Source organism: Arachis hypogaea, chromosome 15, assembly GCF_003086295.3.
Source record: "Arachis hypogaea cultivar Tifrunner chromosome 15, arahy.Tifrunner.gnm2.J5K5, whole genome shotgun sequence".
NCBI classification, from domain to species: domain Eukaryota; kingdom Viridiplantae; phylum Streptophyta; class Magnoliopsida; order Fabales; family Fabaceae; genus Arachis; species Arachis hypogaea.
The window spans coordinates 106,588,238-106,614,506 of NC_092050.1; the positions used below are offsets into that span (position 1 = coordinate 106,588,238).

Genomic DNA, 26,269 nt, shown 5'->3' on the forward strand with positions numbered 1-26,269 from the left:
AATCAGACAAGACAGCAGTTATCTAAACAGATAACAGAAGAGTGCCAAGCTGTTCATTTGAGGAGTGGGAAGACATTGAATGTCTCAACTCAAGGCAATAGAAAGCCAGGAAAGGAACAACTGACAGAGGATGACAAAACCACTGCCTAAAATCCTTCTGAGGACAGTAAGAGCCCAGAGAGGAATGATTCTGGCATTCAAACGCCAGAAAAGGGTGAAAAATTGGCGTTAAATACCCAGTGGATGGCCAAGTCTGGCGTCCAAATGCCAAAAAAGGGTGGGAATCTGGCGTTAAACGCCCATACATCACCCAATTCTGGCGTTCAAACGCCAATGGGGGATCAGACACCTGCAAGTGCTGATAACAACCCCCTTAGGCAGGCTTGTCCAACCACTTCTGTAGGAAGTAAACCTGCAGTAATTAAGGTTGAAGAATATAAAGCCAAGATGCCTTATCCTCAGAAACTCCACCAAGCGAAATAGGATAAACAATTTGCCCGCTTTGCAGACTATCTCAGGACTCTGGAAATAAAGATTTCGTTTACAGAGGTACTTGAGCAAATACCCTCTTATGCTAAGTTCATGAAAGAGATCTTAAGTCATAAGAAGGATTGGAAAGAAACTGAAAAAGTTTTCCTCACTGAAGAATGCAGTGCAGTCATTCTGAAAAGCTTACCAGAGAAGCTTAAAGATCCCAGAAGCTTTATGATACCATGCACATTAGAGGATGCTTGTACCAAGACAGCTCTATGTGATCTTGGGGCAAGTATCAACCTAATACCTGCATCTACTATCAAAAAGCTTGGTTTGACTGATGAAGTTAAACCAACCCGAATATGGCTCCAACTTGATGATGGCTCCATTAAGATTCCATCAGGCGTAATTGAGGACATGATTCTCAAGGTTGGGCCATTTGCCTTTTCCACTGACTTTGTGGTACTGGAAATGGAGGAGCACAAGAGTGCAACTCTCATTCTAGGAAGACCTTTCCTAGCGACTGGACGAACCCTCATTGATGTCCAAAAAGGAGAGATAACCCTGAGAGTTAATGAGGATGAGTTCAAGTTGAATGCTGTCAAAGCTATGCAGCATCCAGACACATCAAAAGACTGCATGAGCGCTGATATTATTGACTCCCTGGTGGAAGAGGTCAATATGACTGAGAGTCTTGAATCAGAGCTAGAGGACATTTTTAAAGATGTTCAGCCTGATTTGGAGGAACTAGAGAAAACAGAAGAACCTCTGAAAACTCCTCAGGAAGAGGAAAAGCCTCCTAAACCCAAGCTCAAACCACTACCACCATCCTTGAAATATGTATTTCTGGGAGAAGATGACACTTTTCTCGTGATCATAAGCTCTGCTTTAGAGCCACAGGAAGAGAAAGCATTAATTCAGGTGCTAAGGACACACAAGACAGCTCTTGAGTGGTCCATAAGTGATCTTAAGGGCATTAGCCCAGCCAGATGCATGCAGAAGATCCTATTGGAGGATGATGCTAAGCCAGTGGTTCAACCACAGAGGCGGCTGAATCTAGCCATGAAGGAGGTGGTGCAGAAAGAGGTTACTAAGCTACTAAAGGCTGTGATTATTTATCCTATTTCTGATAGCCCCTAGGTGAGCCCTGTCCAAGTTGTCCCTAAGAAGGGAGGCATGACAGTGGTTCATAATGAAAAGATTGAACTGGTTCCTACAAGAACAGTTACAGGGTGGCGTATGTATATTGACTACAGAAGGCTCAATACAGCCACCAGGAAGGATTATTTTCTTTTACCCTTCATAGACTAGATGCTAGAGAGACTAGCATGCCATGAATACTACTGCTTTTTGGATGGCTATTCAGGTTACAACCAAATTACAATAGATCCTCAATACCAAGAGAAAACAGCATTCACATGTCCATCAGGAGTATTGGCCTACAGAAGGATGCCATTTGGTCTGTGCAATGCACCTGCAACCTTTCAGAGGTGCATGCTCTCTAACTTCTCTGATATGGTAGAGAAATTTCTGGAAGTCTTCATGGATGACTTCTCAGTATTTGGAGACTCATTCAGCTCATGTCTTGACCATCTAGCACTTGTTCTGAAAAGGTGCCAAGAGACTAACCTGGTTTTAAACTGGGAGAAATGTCACTTTATGGTGACTGAAGGAATTGTCCTTGGACACAAAATTTAGAACAAGAGAATAGAGGTGGATCAAGCTAAGGTAGAGGTAATTGAAAAATTACCACCACCTGCCAATGTTAAGGCAATCAGAAGCTTTCTGGGGCATACAGAATTCTATAGGAGGTTTATAAAGGATTTTTCAAAAATTGCAAAACCTCTGAGCAATCTGCTAGCTGCTGATACACCATTTGTCTTTGACACAGAGTGTTTACAGGCCTTTGAGACTCTGAAAGCTAAGCTGGTCATAGCACCAGTCATTTCTACATCAGACTGGATATTACCATTCGAACTAATGTGTGATGCTAGTGACCATGCCATTGGTGCAGTATTGGGATAGAGGCACGACAAGCTTCTGCATGTCATTTATTATGCTATCCGTGTTTTAAATGATGCGTAGAAGAATTACACAACCACAGAAAAGGAGTTGCTTGCAGTAGTTTATGCCATTGACAAGTTCAGATCTTATTTAGTAGGATCAAAAGTGATTGTGTACATTGACCATGCTGCTCTAAAATATCTTCTCACAAAGCAGGATTCAAAACCCAGACTCATAAGATGGGTGTTGCTTCTGCAAGAGTTTGATATAGAAATAAGAGACAGAAATGGGACAGAGAACTAAGAAGATGATCACCTGTCCCGGATAGAACCAGTAGCAAGAGCGTCCCTCCCTCCTACTGAGATCTTTGAAACCTTTCTGGATGAGCAACTCTTTGCCATTCAGTAAGTATCGTGGTTTGCAGACATTGCAAACTATAAAGCTGTGAGATTTATACCCAAAGAGTATAGTAAGCAGCAAACAAAAAAATTAGTTTCTGAAGTAAAGTACTACTTGTGGGATGAACCATACCTCGTTAAGAGATCTGTAGACGGAATAATCCGTAGATGTGTGTCTAGAGAGGAGGTATAGAAGATCCTATGGCATTGCCATGGATCACAATACGGAGGACATTTCGGAGGTGAGCAAACAGCCACAAAGGTTCTCGAATGTGGCTTCTACTGGCCTACCCTCTATAGAGACTCCCGAGAGTTTGTATGTAACTGTGACAGTTACCAGAGAGTTGGTAATCTGCCTCACGGTTATGCCATGCCTCAGCAAGGGATCTTAGAGATTGAGTTGTTTGATGTATGGGGTATTGACTTCATGGGGCCTTTTTCACCATCATAGTCAAACACTTATATTATGGTGGCAGTAGACTATGTATCTAAACGGGTAGAGGCAATTGCAACACCCACTAATGATACTAAGGCAGTGATGAAGTTCCTCCAGAAGCATATTTTCAGCAGGTTCAGTGTCCCTAGGGTACTGATCAGTGATGGAGGCACTCATTTCTGTAATAAATAGCTTGACTCTGCTCTGGTCCGATACAGAATTAACCACAAAGTGGCGACTCCATATCATCCACAGATAAATGGGCAGACTGAAGTCTAATAGAGAACTAAAACGAATCCTGGAATGGACTGTAAGTACCCATAGAAGGGATTGGGCAAGAAGTCTGGATGACGCTCTGTGGGCATACAAAACCGCATTCAAGACTCCTATAGGGACCTCTCCATACCAGCTTGTGTATGGAAAAGCCTGTCATCTACCAGTGAAACTGGAACACAAGGCTTACTGAGCAACCAGGTTCCTAAACCTTAATACTAAGGTAGCTGGAGAGAAAAGATTACTCCAGTTGAATGAGCTGGAGGAGTTCAGACTAAATGCTTTCAAAAATGCTAAAATTTACAAGGAGAAAGCAAAAAGATGGCATGACAGAAAACTGTCATCTAGAGTCTTTGAGCCAGGACAGAAGGTTCTGCTGTTTAACTCTAGGCTCAGATTGTTCCCTGGGAAATTGAAATCCCGGTGGAAGAGACCATATGTGATTACAAGTGTGTCACCATATGGATATGTAGAGCTTCAGGATATTGACTCTGACAAAAAATTCATTATTAATGGACAGAGAGTCAAACATTATCTTGAAGGCAATGTTGAGCAAGAGTGCTCAAAACTGAGACTAAATTAAAAGCTCAGTAAAAGTCCAGCTAAAGACAGTAAAGAAGTGCTTGCTGGGAGGCAACCCAGCCATTATCAAGAATTAGATGTTTATAACAATTATATAAGTCCATTTAATTTTCTTATTAATGTTTGTTAATGCTTTTCAGTTCACAAGTCAGGGAAATGAAGGTTCAGAACATAAAGCAGAGGAATCACAGAGAAAAAGAGCTCACATAATTTGGGCGTTAAATGCTAGAATGGCTATCATTCTGGGCGTTTAACACCAGTAAAGGTATCATTCTGGGCGTTAAACGCCAGAATGGGCAGCATTCTGGGCATTTAACGCCAGGATGACACAAGGGAGGTAATTTTGTTTCCAATTCGATTTTTTTCAATTTTTCATATTTTAATTCATAATTTTTTTTCCATCAAACATATTTTAAATGTTCATCTTTCAATTTCTATTTTTAAAAATTAATAATCTTTCCAATTCTTTTTAATTCTTTTTTAATTCTTTTCAATTTCTTCCAAAACATTTTGAAAACTTATATATCTTTTCAAATTCTTTTTCAACTCTTTTTAATTTTTCTTGTATACAGTAATAAGTTTTCATAATTAATTGCATCATTCTTCTTCTACTCCCTTCTATCTTATTTTGCTTGAGGACGAGCAAAGCTTTTAAGTTTGGTGTGGAAAAGCTCAGCTTTTTGCTTTCTATAACCATTAATGGCACCTAAGGCCGGAGAAACCTCTAGGAAGAGGAGCAACAAAGGCAAGGAAGAGACATAGAGGAGCTCAAGAACTCTATTGGTTCTTCAAGAGGAAGAAGAAGCCACCATCACTAAGGTGGATCCGTTCTTTAATCTCCTTGTTTATTTTCTTTTCAGTTTTTGGTTTTTATGCTATGTTTTGACTATGTTTGTGTCTTCATTACATGATCATTAGTGTTTAGTGTCCATGTCTTAAAGCTATGAATGTTCCATGAATCTTTCACCGTTCTTAAATGAAAAATGTTTTCTGAAAAAGAAAAAGAAGTACATGAATTTTGAATTCTATCTTGAAAATAGTTTAATTATTTTGATGTGGTGGCAATACTTTTTGTTTTCTTAATGAATGCTTGAACAATGCATATTTTTTATAGTGAAATTTATGAATGTTAAAATTGTTGGCTCTTGAAAGAATAATGAAAAAAGAGAAATATTATTGATAATATGAAAAATCATAAAATTGATTCTTGAAGCAAGAAAAAGCAGTGAAAAACACAAAGCTTGTGAAAAAAATGGCGAAAAATAAAAAAAAAAAGGAAAAAGAAAAAGCAAGCAGAAAAAGCCAATAACTCTTTAAAATAAAAGGCAAGGGTAAAAAGGATCCAAGGCTTTGAGCATTAATGGATAGGAGGGCCCAAAGGAATAAAATCCCGGCCTAAGCGGCTAAATCAAGCTGTCCTTAACCATGTGCTTGTGTCATGAAGGTCCAAGTGAAAAGCTTGAGACTGAGTGGTTAAAGTCGTGATCCAAAGCAAAAAGAGTGTGCTTAAGAACTCTAGGCACCTCTAACTGGGGACTCTAGCAAAGCTAAGTCACAATCTGAAAAGGTTCACCCAATTATGTGTCTGTGGCATTTATGTATCCGGTGGTAATACTGGAAAACAAGATGCTTAGGGTCACGGCCAAGACTCATAAAGTAGCTGTGTTCAAGAATTAACATACTAAACTAGGAGAATCAATAACACTATCTGAATTCTGAGTTCCTATGGATACCAATCATTCTGAACTTCAAAGGATAAAGTGACATGCCAAAACTATTCAGAAGCAAAAAGCTACTAGTCCCACTCATCTAATTGGAACTAAGCTTCATTGATATTTTGAAATTTATTGTAAATTCTTTTCTTTTTATCCTATTTTGTTTTTGGTATTGTGATGAGCGGATAATTTATACGCTTTTTGGCATTATTTTTAGGTAGTTTTTAGTATGTTTTAGTTACTTTTTATTATATTTTTATTAGTTTTTGTGCAAAAATCACATTTCTGGACTTTACTATGAGTTTGTGTGTTTTTCTATAATTTCAGGTATTTTCTGGCTGAAATTGACGGACCTGAGCAAAAATCTGATTCAGAGGCTCAGAAAGGACTGCAGATGTTGTTGGATTCTGACCCTCCTACATTTGAAGTGGATTTTCGGAAGTTAAAGAAGCCCAATTGACGCGCTCTCAATTGCGTTGGAAAGTAGACATCTTGGGCTTTCCAGCAATATATAATAGTCCATACTCTTTCCGAGATTTGATGGCCCAAACTGGCGTTAAACGCAAGCCAGAGACCCTTTTCTGGTGTAAAACGCCAAAACTGGCACACTTCTTGCCGTTAAACGCCCATTTTGGCATCCAGGGTGGCATTTAACTCCAATTTGAGGCATATGCACGTGGAAGCTTGAAAGCTCAGCCCAAACACTCACCAAGTGGGCCTTGGAAGTGGAATTCTGCACTATCTACACCTAGTTACTCATTTTTTGTAAACCTAAGTTACTAGTTTAGTATAAAAACTACTTTTAGAGATTCATTTTGCAACTCATGACATTTTACATCTCATATTGTTTTTTCTACGGCATAAGTCTCTAAACCCCATAGGTGGGGGTGGGGAGCTCTACTGTGTCTCAATGGATTAATGCAATTACTATTATTTTCTATTCAATCACGCTTGATTATATTCTAAGATACTCACTCGTACTTCAATATAGAGAATATGATGATCCGTGACACTCATCATCATTCTCAAACTTATGAACGCATGCTTGACAACCACTCCTGTTCTACCTAAGCTCAACGTAGTCATTGGGCGACAGCTTGAGTGCGTATCTCTTGGGTCTCTAATCCACGGACCGAGTCCGTGGGATTAGAACCTTCGTGGTAGAGGCTAGAACTAATTGGCAGCATTCCTGAGATCCGAAAAGTCTAAACCTTGTCTGTGGTATTCCGAGTAGGATCTGGAACGGAATGACTGTGATGAGCTTCAAACTCACGAATGTTGGGCACAGTGACAGTGTGCAAAAGGATAGAAAGATCCTACTCCGACACAAGTGAGAATCGACAGATGATTAGCCGTGCGGTAGCTGTACCTGGTATTTTTCATCCGAGACGAGAGATCCGACAGTTGATTAGCCGTACAGAAATCGTGCCTGGTATTTTTCATCCGAGAGGACAGATAGTAGCCATTGACAACGGTGATTCACCAACATACAGTTTGCCATTGAAGGAAGCCATGCGTGTTTGGAGAAGAAGACAGTAGGAAAGCAGAGATTCAGACGACAGAGCATCTCCGGAACCTCAACCTGTTCCTCATTACTGAACCACAAGTACCATTTATTTCATTTTATTTACTTTTCATAAATAAAATCATTTTTATCATTAATCTCCTGACTAAGATTTACAAGATAACCATAGCTTGCTTCAAGCCAACAATCTCCATGGGATCGACCCTTACTCACGTAAGGTATTACTTGGACAACCCAGTGCACTTGCTGGTTAGTTGTGCGGAGTTATGAAAAGTGTAATCACAATTTCGTGCACCAGCTGCAACTAGCAGAACTGGAGACCCTTCTACTTGAAGCATATGACAACTCCAGACTATACAAGGAAAAGGTGAAGGTTGTGCATGACAAGCATATCAAGAGAAGAGAGTTCAGACCTGGGGAGCTAGTTCTCCTTTACAACTCAAGGCTGAGGCTCATGCCAGGCAAACTACGCTCAAGATGGGAAGGCCCCTATAGAGTAGAGAAAGCAGAGCCATACGGAGTATTCCACCTGAGTCATCCCTCAAGCTCCAAATTTATCAAGGTCAATAGACATCTCTTGAAGCTGTATCATGGTGAGAAGATAAAGCATAACAAGGAGCTGGAGATCTTCCTCTTGGAGGATCCACCAACAGAAGAAGACTAAGCTTTTGGACCGTCCAACTTAAGGACGTAAAAGCAAAGTGCTAGGTGGAGACAACCCACCATGGTATGATCGTCCCTTTTCATTCCTAGTTTATTTTATTTTGTTTTTCACAGTATTCTTCATAATTTCTGCATAATCATCTGCATTCTGCATTCTGCATATAAAAAAGGGTGTTCGACAGGAGAGCGTCCCTGACACGTGTGCGTCAAGCGGGATTTCGCAACACCAAGGAATTGGCCCGAGAGTTGGGAAGGAGTGGCACTGGAAGTGTGCCTTGCGGACAAGCAAGACAATGCGTATGCGTCCCTCACGCGTGCGCGTCGCTTGTGCTTTCAGCAGCCCACACGTAAGCGTCCCAGACGCATATGCGTGACCCTGGAAATCGGCGTAAATGGGGGTTTGGCCAGAGAGTTGTGTTGGTGTGGGGCTGAAACTGTGCTAGAAGCACCAACCCCATCACGCGTACGCGTCCCTGACGCGTGCACGTCATTTTCCCATTAATGGCCACCCACGCGTACGCGTACCTGACGCGCACGCGTCGTATGCATTTTTGGCTCTCGTGCGTTTCAACGCGAGAGTTGTGCGTGTGCGGGGCTGCCTTCGCGCGATTGGCACAATCCAGGACCCGTACGCGTCCCAGACACGTACACGTCGCTTAAAACTTGTGCGACTCACGTGTACACGTACCGTACGTGTACGCGTCGCATGCCTTGCACAATTAAACCAGTACGCTGCCTGATTTCCATTCTTCCCTCCCCCAATCCTAATTCTCTTTCCATCATAATTCTTTCTTCTTCCTTCTTTCTTCTTTATTCCTTCTTACTATCTATCACTTTCTTCCTCCCTTTTTCATCTTCTACATCAGATTCTTTTCTTTTTTCCCTCTCTCTGTCATTCTTCTTTCAATTATTGTATTTATTTATTTTTCTTTCTTCTCAATTTTTCTTTTGAGCTTAGTTATTTATGTTTTCTTTTTCATGCATTTTTATGTTAGTATTGGAGTTTTATTTGGGTAGTACCTTATTATAATTAAGCTTGTGGATATTATGAGGAGTGATTTGACAATTGATATTTAATTTTGGCTCTCATATACATATGGATACATTATTTTCATTCCTATCATAACTTGCACACCAAGTGTCTGTGAAAAACCTTTTATGGCACTTTGAATCCTTTTTTCTTTTACTCTTACACTTTAATGCCTCTTTTTCACAACACTTGTACTCCACATGTATTTGGGATTATCATTCATAATTGTCATCATAACAGGTGCTCTTTAATTGGGCACATTTAATACTTGATGCTTGAGTTATGCTTCTCATGCCTTTTACTTGCATGCTTTTACCCTCTTGCATCTAATTATTATGAATTGCCTTTTTGCTCTTAATTGATGTCTTACCTACATGTTGTAGCTACCATATATTTAAGCTATCATCTTTTCTTTGGCATTCATTATCACTTAGAATTTCTTCCTTCCGGTTCTTTAGTTATCTATATTTAACAATCTTCCTCTTTCTTTCTTCCTTAGGCATGGGTACCAAGAAAGGAAAAGAGAAGGCCACTGACAAGACACCAACAAGGAGAGGAACCAAGCGAACTCCGGCTAAGGCGCTTCCATCTACAAGTGTCAAGCCACCAACAAAGCGGGTGAAGAGAATCATTAAAGTTGATGAATCCGAGAAAGCCTTTCCCGCACGAGACTCCACAAGGTTCACTAACCGTTACTGCGAACAGATGTTCCCCATCCTAGCTGAGAGGAACTACAATAATGAGCATCTATTCATTGTTCCAACACACTTTGTTGATTTTGTGGAGCCCGCATAGAGAGGAGACAGTAGGGATTTTTGAGAAGGCAGTCGCGGGAGGCCAACTTATCATGTGTAGTTGAATTCTACTCCAACTTCTACTCGCCTACTCTGCAGACTGTCTACGTCCATCAGCAACAAGTCCCTGTCTCCGAGAGTGCCATACAGTGAGCACTGGATCTTCCAACCAGTCCAGAGGGATTAGATGCATATTAAGAAGCCTCTCTTAAGCGCCAGATGTATCAGTTCGACTGGGATAGCGTCTTTGGAGTTATAGCCAAACCTGGCAATACCTAGATCTATGGGCCACATCAGTCAAAACCAAAGTGCATCTCAGCCCAGTCACTTACCTTGGAGGCTTGTGTGTGGGCACAGATTATGTCCTACTATATCTTTTCGAGCACTCACGAGTCCACCTTCACAGTGGACATGGCTGTTCTTATCTAGTACATCCTGGCAGAGCAACCTCTCAACCTGCGCCGACACATCTGGCAAGCAATGGGACATGTACAGATTGCGGGTAACCTGCCTTTCCCTGTCTTGCTTTTGGATTTAGTCTCTGAAGCAGGTGTGTCCTATTGGGCAGGAGACACGAAGGTCATGATCCCTAGGGCCGACCAGTATGTCCCGAATGGGAAGTACATCAGGCCACCAGTTCCCTCTGCGAGCCGGCCTGCAGGCCCATCTTTGGATACTCCTCCTTCTTCTACTCCACCTTCTTCCACACCACAAGCACCATCCACCCATCAGATGTTCCTTCAGTTCCTTGAGAGGTTCGACCGGTAAGACCGGCGGATGGAGCAAATGGAGCACCGTAACAAGCGCCGATACAACTATCTGAAGGAACTTATAATTGGTACCCACCCCCATCCGGAACAGAAGGACACCACGGACTCCCTTTCATCCAGTAGCACAGGGAGCCATGGCGAACCAGACAGCGGAGGTGATGCCTCCAGCCCTACCTTGCTCCTTACTGATGGCACGGAGGACCGTGCTAAGCCTTAAGTGTGGGGAGGTCAGTCCTTGACTTCCGGAGGTAAGTTCTCTCTCTTAAACACCAACTATTTAGTTTTTCTTTTGTTAGGTAGGATAGATTGCATGATAATAGTTGTTTACATGTATGTTTTGCTTGGTTAAAGTAATGAATTTCTTTTCAAGACCCTATTTTATAATATTTCACTAATTTAAATTAAAACGTTTTAAATAAACTTGTTTGAAGATTGTAATTTGGAACATGGTTGATATCTAAGAACACACCACCTGTGAGATTTGAGCTTGATTACATGGTTACATTATTTAACCATAATATTTTATTCTTGTGTGTTTTCTTCTCTATGATTGTAATCTATAGTTTGTTCCATTCTATATGTCCATTGTTTAGTGTATTTACATGCATACATATGACTGAGGCCATCATTTGTTATTAGCTCACTTATCCCAAATAGCCTACCACTTCAATTACCTTTGTTTGCCACTTTGAGCCTTTTTACCCCCATTTGTTCTATATTTTACCACATCACTAGCCTTAAGCGGAAAAATAATTAATTACCCCAATTGAATTTTTCGTTAGCTTAAGATAGAGATTGTGTATCAATTAAGTGTGGGGAATTGTGGGAACTTGGGTTGATGAAAAAGTGTTGAGTTTTATTGAAAAGATATTGGGAATTTAGGTGCTTACTCATGTGAAACCAGAAAAATCATGAGCATTGATATGTTATGTTTGCTTTCATGTTCAAAAAAATAAAAATTATTGCAATATAAACAAATAAATAAATAAACAGGGGACAAAATTATCCCAATGTTAAGTTTAATAAAAGATCAATGCATATGTGGTAAAATTAAAGAAAATTTGACACATGAGTATGAAAAATATAAAAAAGTGAAATTTTGATTAGCTAGGCATGGTTTTAGAATTACATAAAGTGTGTGTGTGTGTTAGGTGAGAGCTTAGGTTAGTCAAAGATTCATATTATAGCTCACTTGGCCATACATATATCCTCACCCTTATCTTAGCCCCATTACAACCTTGAAAAGACCTCATAATGTTTGCATTGGTATACTAAATATTTGTTGATTAGTTAGATGAAGAACAAAGTTTTAGAAAGCATGACTAGAGAAGAGTAGAGTGATTAACCCTAGACACTTGAGCGACTAGAGTGCATATACACTACCAGTGAGGGTTCAATGCTTGATTCTATATTCCCTGCTTTCATGAGCTATCTTCTTACAAGTTTATGTGTCTTTTACTATGTGATTTGAATTAGTGAAATCTGATTTATTTCTGTCTTGGAGAACTTGTTTACTTTTAACCAAGTAGATAGAAATATCTTAGCATATAGTTGCATTCACATACATAGGTTGCATCTCATGAGTCTTACTTTTTCCCCATTCATTCCTTTTGTCTCCTTGAGCTTAGCATGAGGACATGCTAATGTTTAAGTGTGGGGAGATTGATAAACCACTATTTTATGGTTTATCTTGTGGCTCAATTGAGTGGTTTTTATCAAGTCTTTGCTCACTTATTCATACAAATTGCATGATTTTACAAATTCCTTCCCAATTTTGTTCTATGGTTGAAAACTTGCTTCCTAAGCTTTTAAATTGTGTATTTTAATTCCCCTTTATACCATTCGATGCCGTGATCTGTGTGTTAAGTGTTTTCAGGCTATATAGGGCTGGAATGGCTTAGAAGATGGAGAGGAAGCTAGCAAAAATAGAAGGAGCACAAGAAATAAAGGAGATAACCAGTGAGGATCGACGCGCACGCATGGCTCACACGTGCGCGTGAATTGGATATTTGCACAGCGACATGTGCGCATACCTGACGTGTACGCGTGACGTGCGCCACGTGCAAAAATCGCAGAAGATGCTGTGGGTGATTTTGGGCTGAGTTTGGACCCAGTTTTTGGCCCAGAAACACAGACTAGAGCCAGGGGACAAGCAGAGACTCAACAGACATTCTCATTCGTATAGTTTTTAGTTTTACTTTGGAATCTTAGAGAGATATACTACTTCCTCTAGGTTTTCTTCACATTCATAGTTTTAGAGTTTTATGCTTTTGATTTGGATATTGAGAAGAGTCACTACCTCCGTTGAAGTTGCTATCATTCTAGTTTGTTTCCTTATTCCTTTACTTTTTTAATTACCTGTTAACCCTGTTCAGATCTAAGTATGAATATTTTTTATTTTGGAATTTATTAATGCAAAGAACTATTTTTATCTTTATTTAATTTTCTGTTATTATTTTATTTGAATTTTCATGTCTTCCTTTCTTCCCCTTTTATCGTTTATGAAAATAGCATTCATGTCAATGGAGTAGACTCCTAACTTGACTTGGGAGTTGATTAAAAGGAGACTCTTGAGTTAGAATACTCAAGTGTAGTTGGAAATTGGAAGTTGTTGGCTGGCCCTCTAGTCACTAATGCTAACCCTTCTATAGGAGAGGATTAGGACTTGTGAATTGTAGCCGGTTTAGTTACTTGACTTTCCTTTATTCGGTAAAAGATAACTAAGTAGAAACAACAACCTCTTACCATTACACTTGGAGAAATTCAACAAGGATAGAACTTCCAATTAATCTTCTCCCAGTCAAGGCTTTTTATTTCAAATACATAAACCCTCTTGTTAACTTTCATTGTTTCAATTTACAATAATTTATTTTTCTATTCTCCAACTCTTAAAATTTCTCAGAAAATTTCTGACCAATAAAATAGCATTCTTTTGTCAACTCGTTGGGAGACGACCTGGGATTTCTACTCCCAGTATTTTTATTCTAAATTTGTGACAACCCTTTTAAATTGATAAGCGAAATTTTCGTCGGTTAAGAACTGTACTTGCAACGCTGTTCTTATTATAATTTCTTAATTGGCATATTTCTGCCACGTCAGCATCTCCATCACTGTCTCTCACGTCCACACATGACCCCTGTTCACACCGCCCGCGTCCGGCTAAGGCAACAGCACCGTCGCGTCTTACCGTGGCCACTGCGTCTACCATCACTGCCGGCAGCAATCAATTTCTCTCTCCTGAGCCAGGGACACAAAGCCAATGGTGATATTAGGTTAGGTTTTCATCCTTCAAATTATTCTATGTACTTATTTTGGCTATTATCTGGACTTGTTTTGCTTGCACCCTCTATTCAAACCTTAAATTGCATTTTGTTGACTCTTGCAGAGTAATTTTTTATTAATGGATCAAACTTGCTGCTATGAATACAATTTTTGAGCTATATGTCTATATAGATTGAGATAGACCATCCTCTTGTTTAATTTGTATCTTTTAAATTAATTGTTCTTTTATAATTTTATATTTAGTTCCACGCCAAATTTGGTAATTGGCTTGCTGGGATAAAATGGTTTGAAGTTTCGGAATTTGACATATCATAAAACTCGGTTAAGTCTTTTTCATTTTTGTTTGGAATTTCAGAATTTGACATATCATAGCTGTCTAATTTGTGACTTTTTTATTGGTCTAATATATGAAATTATAGGGATTCTAGGCATGGAATTTATGCCTATTTCGTCTGATTTATGCCTTGAATTATTTTTTTGTATTTGGTTCTCTAATATAGCATAATTAGCATGCAAAAAAGATTTGATTTCTTTACTACAGATTATTAAATTTGTAACATATTTAATTTTATTTAAATTAATTTGTTTTTAAATTTAATTTTCATCAAGTAGCAAGTATTTGAAGTTATTCACCTTTAAAACTTAATTTTCATCGAGCATCACTCGTCATTCTTATATATAAGGTTATTTAATATTTATTTTTCTAATCATATACCAGGTTATAACGTATTAGTAATTTAATAGGACATATTTAAAAAAGGATAGCATAAATTGTTTACTTATAAATCTTAACTCTAATGTCAAATTTCTAAATCTTAACATGTGAATAAATTCAATTCAATTAATGGCTCAAAATCATGATGGACTCACGCGTGAATAAATTCAATTCAATTAATGGTTTATTAATATGTGTACAGATTCAATTTTATGATGAGTTAGACGCGCATGCAAATATTAGAAATTTTTGAATCTACTCACACCCTTTCTAAGTTATGATTCATGCATATTTAGTGGCATAATACAATTGAAACCATTGCTTTTATGCCCTAAAATTAATGTTTTGTAATTTTTTTATTTCAAAAATCAACTATTTCCCTTTAAAGACACATTAATTTATTTTATCGTCTTTAAAGATACCTTATTAAATTATTAATAGGTTACTACTTTATATTTGATTAGTGAGAATAAATGTTAATTAATGTTTATTAATAATTATGATGACAATAAGTAATTAATAGGGATAAGTATTGTTTTGGTCCCTAATATTTAGGGTCAGAATCAAAATCGTACCCAATGTAAGTTTTTATTTAGAATCGTGCTTAACGTTTTATTTCGTATTAAAATCGCCTTTTTAACTTTTTACGGACAAAAATACCCTTTACCACTACCAGCACCTCCCTTACTCCACCACCATCACCTTTCTTACTGCCATCAAATACTAATAATCAGATTCAAGAACACCAACAATAACACATTCAAATTCAGAAACAACATTAAATTCAACAACAAAATCAACACACAAAAATAATAAAATCAGAAAAATAATAAATCAAAATCTGAATCAGAAGCAGAATCAGAAGCAGAAACAAAGCAAAAACAAATGCAGAAACAGAAGAAAATGCATATGCAGATGCAAAAGCAGAATCGAAAGCAGATGCAGAAGAAGAAGCAGATGTAGAAGCTAAAGCAGAAGAAGAAGTAGATGCAGAAGCAAAATCGGAAGCAGATGCAGAAGTCGAAGCACAACCACCAGTGCCGCCCGTGCCTCTTCCCCTTCCGTCACCTCCTCACACTTCGTCGTTTTTCCTTCCTTGCGCATCTCCCTCTATTCGCTGTTCTGCTTCCCTGACGGTAGCTCATGGGCGAATTGGCAATGATGGCTCAGCGGTGTGGTCTCCCTCCAAGGCCCGATGACGACGCGACGGCGGTGGCGAGCCCTAGCAACGCCGGCGCATCTCCTTTCCCTCTTCTCTTCTCCCCCGTCACAACCCCTCTTTCCTTTATTCTTTCTTTCTTTCTTTTGGCGGTAGGGTAAATGATGATTCCCGACAGTGACGGCGGCTCCAAGCTTCGCCAGTGCCGTCCCTCCTCCCCCCTTCCCCGTCCCCATCTCCCTTTCCCCTTTTCCTTCCCCCCGCGCCTTTCCCTTTTCCTTTCTCCCCTCCCCCCTCGCATTCTTTTCTTTTCTTTTTTTTAAAATTTTAAAATTTTTTATTTATTAGAATAGGGGTAATTTAGCAATAAAATTAAAAATTTTATTGAAAATGACAATTTTAATACAAAATAAAACATTAAAGATGATTCTAAATTAAAAATTACGTTGGGGATGGTTTCGATTCTGACCCTAAACATTAGAGACCAAAAAAGTACTTACCCTTAATTAATATGATACTAATCAATTTCAATTCAAATTTCAAAACATAAATTATTTATTTGTTTCTAGAATACTTTTTCAAAAGAATGATTTCAAAAAAAGTAATACTGGTGAAATTATATGATAATTTCTTTTATTAAATATAAAAAATAATATAAATTCATAAAAAATATATTTTTTAATAATTACACATTTATTAAAAATATATTTTGACTATTAGCATCATTACTCAAGTAAATAATATACAATTAGCTTTCCAACTTTATTTGATAAAACTTTTGAATGGCATAATATTGCGCTTAATAATAATGATGACAATAAATAAATAATACGTTACTAATCATTGTCAAAAGTGAATAACTTCAAATACTTGCTAAGTTAAATATGTTACAAAAATAAATAATTGATCCCCAACCTCTTCCTTTCCTCCAAAATTAAGTCGTAGCCCACAATACTCCTCCTATCTCATATATAGGCTAATTTATAGAAATGAGTCAATTTTGACTGACTAAAAGTGAAACAAGCATTCTTCTGTACAGTACCAGAGAAAATGAGTCAATTTTGCCAACTCTCTCCCCTTTTTATTTAGGTATGGTTTGTAAATTGACAATGAGGATGTGATGGATTGAAATCAATAACATCTCCACACAGCTCATGATAATTAGGAGAGATATCACTTGAACTGAATATGAAACCTTTTAAATGCCTATAGACTTGGAAAATGGAAGACGAACACAACGAAATTAAATTAGATAAAAGAAATTAAGAATGGGAAGGATGAAGCTGCCTTCAAACACAAAAAAAAAAACTTAAATTAAATTAGACAATTATGATATGTCAAATTCTGAAATTCCAAACAAAAATGAAAAAAGCTTAACCGAGTTTCATGATATGTCAAATTCCGAAATTTCAAACAAAAATGAAGTAGGATTAACTCAGCTTTATTGAACCACGATTTAGAGCATAAATTTAATGTGACTATATCTATTATCCTAAGAACAATAAATTACATATATGTATTATAGTAAATGCCTCAAAAAAATAGTACATCACTAACTAATAAAACAAAAGATAAGGTCGGCTCCCTTTCTTGAACCGTATTTCTTCAATATCACATCCTTCTTAATCAAATTTTCACTTACAATTGAAGTGACTAAAATAATTATTTAAGATACTTACAATATTTACAACAAATGTGTAAAAAAAAGCTAAAACAAATTTCTTCTAAATAATAAATTATAATATAAAAGTTTACTTTAACAGGTTAATCTCATGTACTTTGTTCTTGGTGATTTCGAGATCTAATACCTATATGCAAGCTTTAGCAAGAATAGTTTTGGTGGCCTGATGAAGGGTCTTTATGCCAATTCGAAATTTAGACAAAACAATTCCGTTGATAGCATAGTACGAACCAACAATCAATCTTCTCAATCAAAGTTTAATTCAAAGATGTCACAATCAACACAAAATAACCGGGAGTTTTAATTCCTGGGTCGTTCTCCCTAGGAATTGCAATTGAGTGATCAATTATTGGCTATGAAAAAATGAGGGCTGAGATTGCAAGTGGCAAGAAATATAAATAGCAAGAAATTAAATAAGCATGCAATAACTAAATATCAAAAGCAATCAAACTCAAGGCAATAAAGCAAAAGAAAGGAAAATTCAAGTACTAAGAAACCTCTTGGCAAGGATTGAGAGTTAAGGTTACTTATCCTAGCCATTGACCACAAACATATGATGATTATGAAGAGTTAATCCTACTTAGTCAACCCTAACATCAAGGATAAGTCAAATAGGCATAATTAATCTCAATCCATAAGTCCTAATCAACTCACTAATTAACATAGTGAAAGACTAGCGTCAATGGAAACCAATATAACTAACTACCCTAATATATCAATCAAGAATGGACGTCAATGACTCAAGTTCACCAAAGTCCTTAATTCCAAGCCAAGAGTATGGAAAAGACTACACTAAAACTAAGCCAAGCATTTTATCAAACACTTGGTGTACATAAAAATAAAAGCATATTAAATTGTAATAAAAATAAAAGGTAAAGCTACCAAATGTAAGAATATAATAATAGCAACTCAATTAAATAACAATAAACATAAAAACATCAAATTGTATTAATTGAAATTAAAATTAACAAGAATGTTCATAAAACGAAAATGACAAAAATGAGAAATTAACAAGAGCTAAGAGAATAAGGACAATTAAACAAGGAGAAGTAAATGAAACTACACTAGAACAAGAATTAAAGAGAGAAATTGAAGAAAAAATAATTAAGAAACCCTAATTTCTAGAGAGAAGGAAGAGCTTCTCTCTCTAGAAATGACCTATAACATGATACTAAACTAAACCTAATTGCCCCCTTCATCCTCTTCACTTTGGTCTGAAATAGCTTCAGAAATGAGTTGGATTGGGCTCTGGAAGCCCAAAAATTGCTACCAGCGAGTTGCAATTAATGAGGTCACGTGCCAGGACTTGTGCGTATGTATAGTTGTGTGCGTACGCACACTTGCTATTTTCTTGTGTATATGCACACCCAAACTCCATGTCCACTATGACAAATTGTATATCATTTTGAAGCCCCGGATGTTAGCTTTCCAATGCCACTGGAACCGCCTCATTTGGACCTCTGTCGCTCAAGTTATGATCAATTCAGTATAGAGAGGTCAGGATTGGTAACTTTTCAAATCCTTCGTTTCTTGAATTCTTCCACTTTTCATGCTTTCCTTCCTCACTTCTTCAATCCATATTTTCCTCCAAAACCTTAAATCACTCAACAAATACATCAAGGCATCAAATGGAATTAAAGTGAATAAAATTTAATAATTTTAAGGTCTAAAAAGCATGTTTTTACTTTTAAGCACAATTTAAGAAGAAATCATAAAACTATGCTATTTCAATGAATAAATACAAGAAAAGTCAATGAAATTCACCAAATTAGAACAAATAAATACCAGGAAATGTGGATTCAACACATCCCCACACTTAAATAATAGCATGTCCTCATGCTATCCAAAGAAAGACAAGAAGGGGAATCAACCATTATTCGATGTAACTATCTATATGCAATCTATCTATATGTATGTAACTATTCTACCTTATACTATCTACCTATATGCATTTGCTTAGTCCAAGTAAATCAATTTCCAAGAAAGCATCTATATTGAATAAGGGCTAAGGCAATCATATCCAAATCACATTTTCAATTGAATTGAGTCATATAAAACAATTTAACAAACTTGCAAGATAACAATGATCAAAGGTGGAAATATGGAATTGAGTAATTTAACCCTCACCGGATGTGTATATACATTCTAGTTGCTCAACTGTTTAGGGTCAATCCACTCAATTCTCCTCTAATCATGCTTTCTAAAGTTTGTTCTTCGTCTAACCAATCAACAAGAATTTAATGTACACATGCAAAAATCATAAGGTCTTTTCAAGGTTGTAATGGGACTAAGAGTAAAGGTAAAGATATATACATGGCTAAGTGAGGTTGCATTTGAATCTTTGATTAACCTAAGTTCTCACCTAATACATACATACCCTATACAATTTTAATATCAAACTTAGCTACCTAAAATCTCACTTTTACATATACACACACTCATTCGTTTTAATTTAATTCATCACATATGCATTGATTCTTATTGAATTTCTCATAGGAGTAATTTTGTCCCTTTTTCATTATTTCTTTTCTTTTTTTTATTTTCTCTTCTTTTTTTTAACATAATATATACACCAACTCATCAATGCATATGATTTCAATAATATTACATGAGCAAGTACCCAAATTTTCAATATTTCTCACTAAGCTTAAAACACATTTTCATCAACCAAAGTTCTCCCATTTCCCCACACTTAAACATCACACACTCTCACTAACTTAAGCTATCCAAAGATTCAAGTAAAGGACATTTAATTATTTTTTCGCTTAAGGTTAATGATGTGGCAAAATAAAGAACAAAAAGGAGCATTCATAGGCTCAAAGTGGCAAACAAAGGTAAATAAAATGGTAGGCTATTTGGGTTAAGTGAGCTATAAAGAAGTGATGGCCTCAATCACATAAATGCATAAATATACACTAAACAATGGATATATAGAATTAAATAAACTAAAGATTGCAATCATAGAGAAGAGCAACACACAAGGATGAAATAAGTGGTCAAATAATGTAACCACACAATAAGGCTCAAAAACTCACAAGTTGTATGTTCTTTAACTCAACACAATGTATGAATCATGCAAGTTTCAATGAAAATTTTGAACTCAATTCAATTTGAATTTCAATGCCCTATATAAAAAGTAAGTTTCTTGGAAATTTCATTAATTGACTAACATTTATTCTATATATGTATATAATGTGATTGGATGAAAAAGGTCAAAAATCCTAAGTTTAATTCCTAATTCAATCAAACCAAAATAGCAAGTGTATAGGAAATCAACTTAGCGCAATCATCACATCATCCAAATCACAATCATAACTAAAAACTAAAAAGCATATGTAAAAGCCAAAATTAAAAGAAAATATAAAAATATGCATCACTACAATATAATACTAGGTTATGTACAAGCAAAACTAAAATGTGCAATAAACTAAGAAAGTGAAATAAACTAAGTAAAAAGGTTTTCAAAAAGATAAAATATATACAAAACAACAAAAAACATAAAAAGAAACTAAACTAAAAGTGTTCGGAAATGAAATTTTTCACTAGAAATGTGCTAGTGAAGTTGGACAACCTCCCCACACTTAAAATGTAGCACCGTCCTCGGTGCTCACGATCAGGCAGAGTGGAAAGAGTTGTCACTATGTCACCTCCACCTTCAGCTGGTGGGTCAGGCGATAGAGTGGCTGCAAGAGTGATGGTGGTGCTGAGAAGCAGAAAACTGAGTCACAAAATCGCATATATATGAAGTGAACAACTAATATAAACTTGAATGGAAGTATGCATGAGATTCAAGTTAAAAGTAAACAGAAGTAACTTCCAATCAATTCAAAAGTAAAGAGAAGAAAGGAGCATTGTTGTTATGCACGAAGAAAAAGAAAATAGTTAAGAGTTAAGTGAAGAAAAAAAGAAAATGGTTAGTTAAAAAGGAAAGTTAAAAGTTATGTTAGGAAAAAGAAAGAGTTAGTTGAAAAAAGAAAGAAAAGTTAAAAGTTATATGAAGAAAAAGAAAAAGTTAGGTGAAAAAGAAAAGAAAGGTCAAGAGTTATGTGAAGACAAACAAAGAGTTAGTTGAAAACAAAAAAGAAAAGCAAAAGTTATGTGCATAGCAAGAACGTCCCTTAATTCTGAAAATTCCAACAATTTCCAAAACAAGCAAGTTCATGTTCAACTTCGCAATAAGTCAAAATGCCAAAACAAGTAATGCACATGTATGTGTAGAGCACATAATCAAATGAATATTAATTACCATCATTTGGCGTAAGTTAAAACAATTTGGTGTTGGCAAAGTTAAAAACATTGAGAAACAAGTTAACTAAGGAACATTCAAAAACCAAATTCCAATGAGGCATGAAAGTCACAAGTTGAAACAAGAATTGAAAATCTCATGATCCATGTGACTTAATGTACGTTAGGCATGAATAAAATGAATCAAATCAGCCACTTAGATTTAAAACCTTCAAACTTGTGAGTTTATGCAAAAGAGGCTCTAATTTTCAAAAGAACTTCAAGTTTATGGTCAATTTGAAACTCAATTAAGGCATATTCAATGCTCAAGAAGAACGCACAATTTAAAACAAGCAAAAAAGTTAAAGAATTGACCAAAACTTGTAAGAAAGCTCTTGAAGAAATTTCCAAAACCATTTAGCAAACAAGATTCTTTTTGACACAGAAATCCGTCAAATAGAATCTTGTGCACCAAATAAAATAATGTCATTTAATGAAACAAGGTTAGGAAAAATCCTGCAGCATTTCAGTAGTAAATTGGTCTATTTCCCTATTTCAATGAATCAATTCAGATTTCCGATGAATGCATTAACACTTAAATTCACAAAAATCATTTATGGCTTCATAGGAAATCAGAAAGTGAGCCAAAATACAGCAAGAGCAAAAAAATACAGCACCAAAATACTGAACTATTTAACAAGCAGGCAAGCTGAATTCAAACACTCAAGTGCGAAATTGAAAGAAAACGTCAGCAGTAATCAATCTTGAAGCAAGAACAAAATGGAAAATTGAAATGGAGCAATTGACAATTTAATTCAAATTCAAGAAAAGCAGCATCACTACAACAGCCATGAACCAGTCAATAAGCAAGCAATCTGAATTCAAACACTTAACATAAATGAATCTAATGACTAGGTTCAAATCGGAACAAAAATACAGCAGTAGTGACAACTTAGACTCAGAAATTACTCAAAGTTATTATTACTGCACAAACAGTTCAGAATTTGTTCACTCCTACAAGAATAAGGCAGTAATACAAATATGCAGCAGCATCAAACAAGCCAGTTTAGCACAAAAGTAAATCAATGAAACAGCAACATAGCATCAGTAATAATTTAAGCCTAACCAACATCATCAAGCAGCATTATTTCTTTGAACAATGAACTAAAGTAATGGCCTAAACCACAACACCAAAAAAGCACAATAAACAAGTTCATCCAGGGCAACATTCAGAGGAAAGACAAATTCATTCCGAACAGCAGGAGTAAACAAAATAAAATCTTCATCCACTAACCAATCCAGATTCTCTAACCACCTAATTTAACTAAACTAAACTAATTGAACTAAACAAGCCAAACAGAATGAGCTAAACCAGATTAATCAAACAGAAATAAAATGAAAATGAGAAGAAAGGGAACCTGGGAAGTAGGGGATTGGAACAGAGGAAGGGAAGGGAAAGAATGATGATGCTGAGAGAGTGGCTGGAGTATCCTGGCCGGGGCAGAAGTGGCGGTGACCGGTGCTGTGAAACAGGGGTAGTGGTGGGAAGGCGGCAAAATGGAAGTAGGGGTTTTGCCCTGTTCTTGCTGTTCGAAGGTAATAGGAAGGGGAAATAGAGCAAGGGGGTTGGAGCTTGTGTGTGGAGGGGGTGGTTTGCAAAAGTTCAGTGGACCCGAGCGGCGCTAGGGTTCAGACAGGGGGAAGGGAGGTGCGGTGGAAGCTGGGCAGCGGTGATGGCATATCGTGGAGGTGAGGCTGACAGAAAGGGTAGAGGAAGAGGGAGAAGAAGGGGAAGGAAAAGGGGTGGTGGCCGGCGGCGGTAGTTGTCGCGGTGAAGGTGAGAAGAGGGAGTGGAACGCGGTGGCTTAGACTGGAGGCTGAGACAGGGAAGGTGCTGACGTGCGCTGGGAAGGAGAAGAGAAGGAGAAGGAAAGAGAAGAGTAGGGAAGAAAGGTGGAAAGGATTGCGGTGACTAGGGCAGTCGTCGGCGGTTGTGGGTGAAGGGAGGAGGCTGGCTTGTGATGGTGGTTCGGCATTTGGAAGGGGAGAAGGAAGGTGAAGCTGTGAACGTTGGGGAAGGAGAAGAAGGGTATTGAGGAGTCACAGGAAGCGTCACGCGTAGGCGTGACTTGCGAAAACGGATATCTACGCGTCAATCAAGCCTGCGCATGATGGGATGAAACTGGAAGGTCACGCGTGACAGGCATGCTCGAAAAGAAATATGCACACGCAGTCGGGTGTGCGTGTGCTTTGGACAGAGGGCTGATATGAAAGTGTGCGTGTGTATAGGGAGCGAATTTTTTTTAACAGAAATTCACCAACATTCCAAAATGTATATAAACAAGAAATTAACAAAAATATGAAACTATTTATATTAACTTTAAAATTAATCCAAAATTTTATTTTCCAAATCAAAATCATTGGACTATTCAAAGCAATTGTAATATGCACAAGCAAAAATCTACCAAAATTATTCTAACCATCCAAAAACTAATTGAAAAATCAAAACATGCAATTCAAGTAAAAAAGACAAGTTTAAACAAGATTACTAATTATTCAAATATCTATTTTAAAACAAAAATCTATTAAGGCAAGCTAACAATCAAGAAACATATTTAAAAGAATGAAATAAAAGAAGGAAGTTGGAAAGTTTTACCATGGTGGAGTGTCTCCCACCAAACACTTTTATTTATTGTCTTTAAGTTAGACAATTGGGAGAGCCCTTGTTATGATGGCTTATGCTTGAATTTTCCACCAATGATTGAATTTTCAATGTCCTTCGGGATCCCAAACCTAACTATTAACAAAGACTCAAGATAACAAAAAAAGCAAGCTATTTACATATTAACATATTCACAATAGCCAATAACATAACACCATTGCAATTCCCTGACAACGGCGCCAAAAACTTGATGAAGAGGATTTATGCCAATTCGGAATTCAGACAAAACAATTCCGTTGATAGCATAGTCCGAACCGACAATCGATCTTCTCAATCAAAGTTTAATTTAAAGATGTCACAATCAGCACGAAATAACCGGGAGTTTTAATTCTCGGATCGTTCCCCCTAAAAATTGCAATTGAGTGATCAACTATTGGCTATGAGAAAATGGGGGTTGAGATTGCAAGAGGTAAGAAATGTAAATAGCAAGAAATTAAATAAGCATGCAATAACTAAATATCAAAAGTAATCAAACTCAAGGCAATAAAGCAAAAGAAAGGAAAATTCAAGTGCTAAGAAACCTCTTAGCAAGGATTGAGAGTTAAGGTTACCTATCCTAGCCATTAATCACAAACATATGATGATTATGAAGAGTTAATCCTACTTAGTTAACCCTAGCATCGAGGATAAATCAAATAGGCATAATTAATCTCAATCCATAAGTCCTAGTCATCTCACTAATTAACTTAATGAAAGACTAGTGTCAATGGAAACTAAATTAACTAACTACCCTAATATATTAATCAAGAATGGACATCAATGACTCAAGGTCACCAAAGTTCTCAATTCCAAGTCAAGAGTGTAGAAAAGACTACACTAAAACTAAGCCAAGCATTTTATCAAACACTTGGTATGCATGAAAATAAAAACATATTAAATTGCAATAAAAATAAAAGGTAAAGCTACCAAATGCAAGAATATAATAATAGCAACTCAATTAAATAACAATAAACATAAAAACATCAAATTGCATTAATTGAAATAAAAATTAACAAGAGTGTTCATAAAACTAAAATGACAAAAATAGAAAATTAACAAGAAGAGCTAAGAGAAAAAGGGCAATTAAACAAGAAAAAGTAAATAAAACTACACTAGAACAAGAATTAAAGAGAAAAATTGAAGACAAAATAACTAAGAAATCCTAATTTCTAGAGAGAATGGGGAGCTTCTCTCTCTAGAAATGACCTATAACATGATACTAAGCTAAACCTAATTGCCCCTCTTCATCCCTCTTCACTTTGGCTTGAAATAGCTTCAGAAATGAGTTGGATTGGGCTTTGAAAATCCAAAAATCGCTGCCAGCGAGTTGCAATTAATGAAGTCATGTGCCAGGACTTATGCGTACGCACAGGTGTGTGCATACGCACAGGTGTGTTCATACGCACACTTGCTGATTTTCTTCTTGTGCGTACGCACACCCAAACTCCATGTCCACTATCGCAAATTATATATCATTTTGAATCTCCGGATGTTAGCTTTCCAATGCCATTGTAATAGCCTCATTTGGACCTCTTTAACTCAAGTTATGATCAATTTAGTACAGAGAGGTCAGGATTGGCAGCTTTCCAAATCTTTCATTTCTTGAATTCTTCCACTTTGCATGCTTTCCTTCCTCACTTCAATCCATATTTTCCTTCAAAACCTTAAATCACTCAACAAATACATCAAGGCATCAAATGGAATTAAAGTGAATAAAGTTTAGCAATTTTAGGATCTAAAAAGTATGTTTTTACTTTTAAGCACAATTTAGGAAGAAATCATGAAACTATGCTATTTCAATGAATAAATGCAAGAAAGTCAATGAAATCCACCCAATTAGAAT

General features: G+C 36.8%; 1 long non-coding RNA gene and 1 pseudogene across 2 annotated transcripts; one reads left to right on the plus strand and one right to left on the minus strand.

Annotated features, from left to right (window-relative positions):
• LOC112748673 (protein SRG1-like) overlaps positions 1-26,269 on the plus strand; it is a 79,197-nt pseudogene that overhangs the window by 23,078 nt on the left and 29,850 nt on the right.
• Positions 18,428-24,037, minus strand: LOC112750462 (uncharacterized). 2 transcript variants are annotated; one of them, XR_003175841.3, is made up of 2 exons: positions 23,144-24,037; positions 18,428-21,204 (listed from the first exon to the last, which is right to left on the minus strand). It is a non-coding gene; the product is annotated as an uncharacterized lncRNA (long non-coding RNA). The 2 variants fall into 2 exon arrangements; XR_011872140.1 differs by having other exon boundaries at positions 18,428-21,219.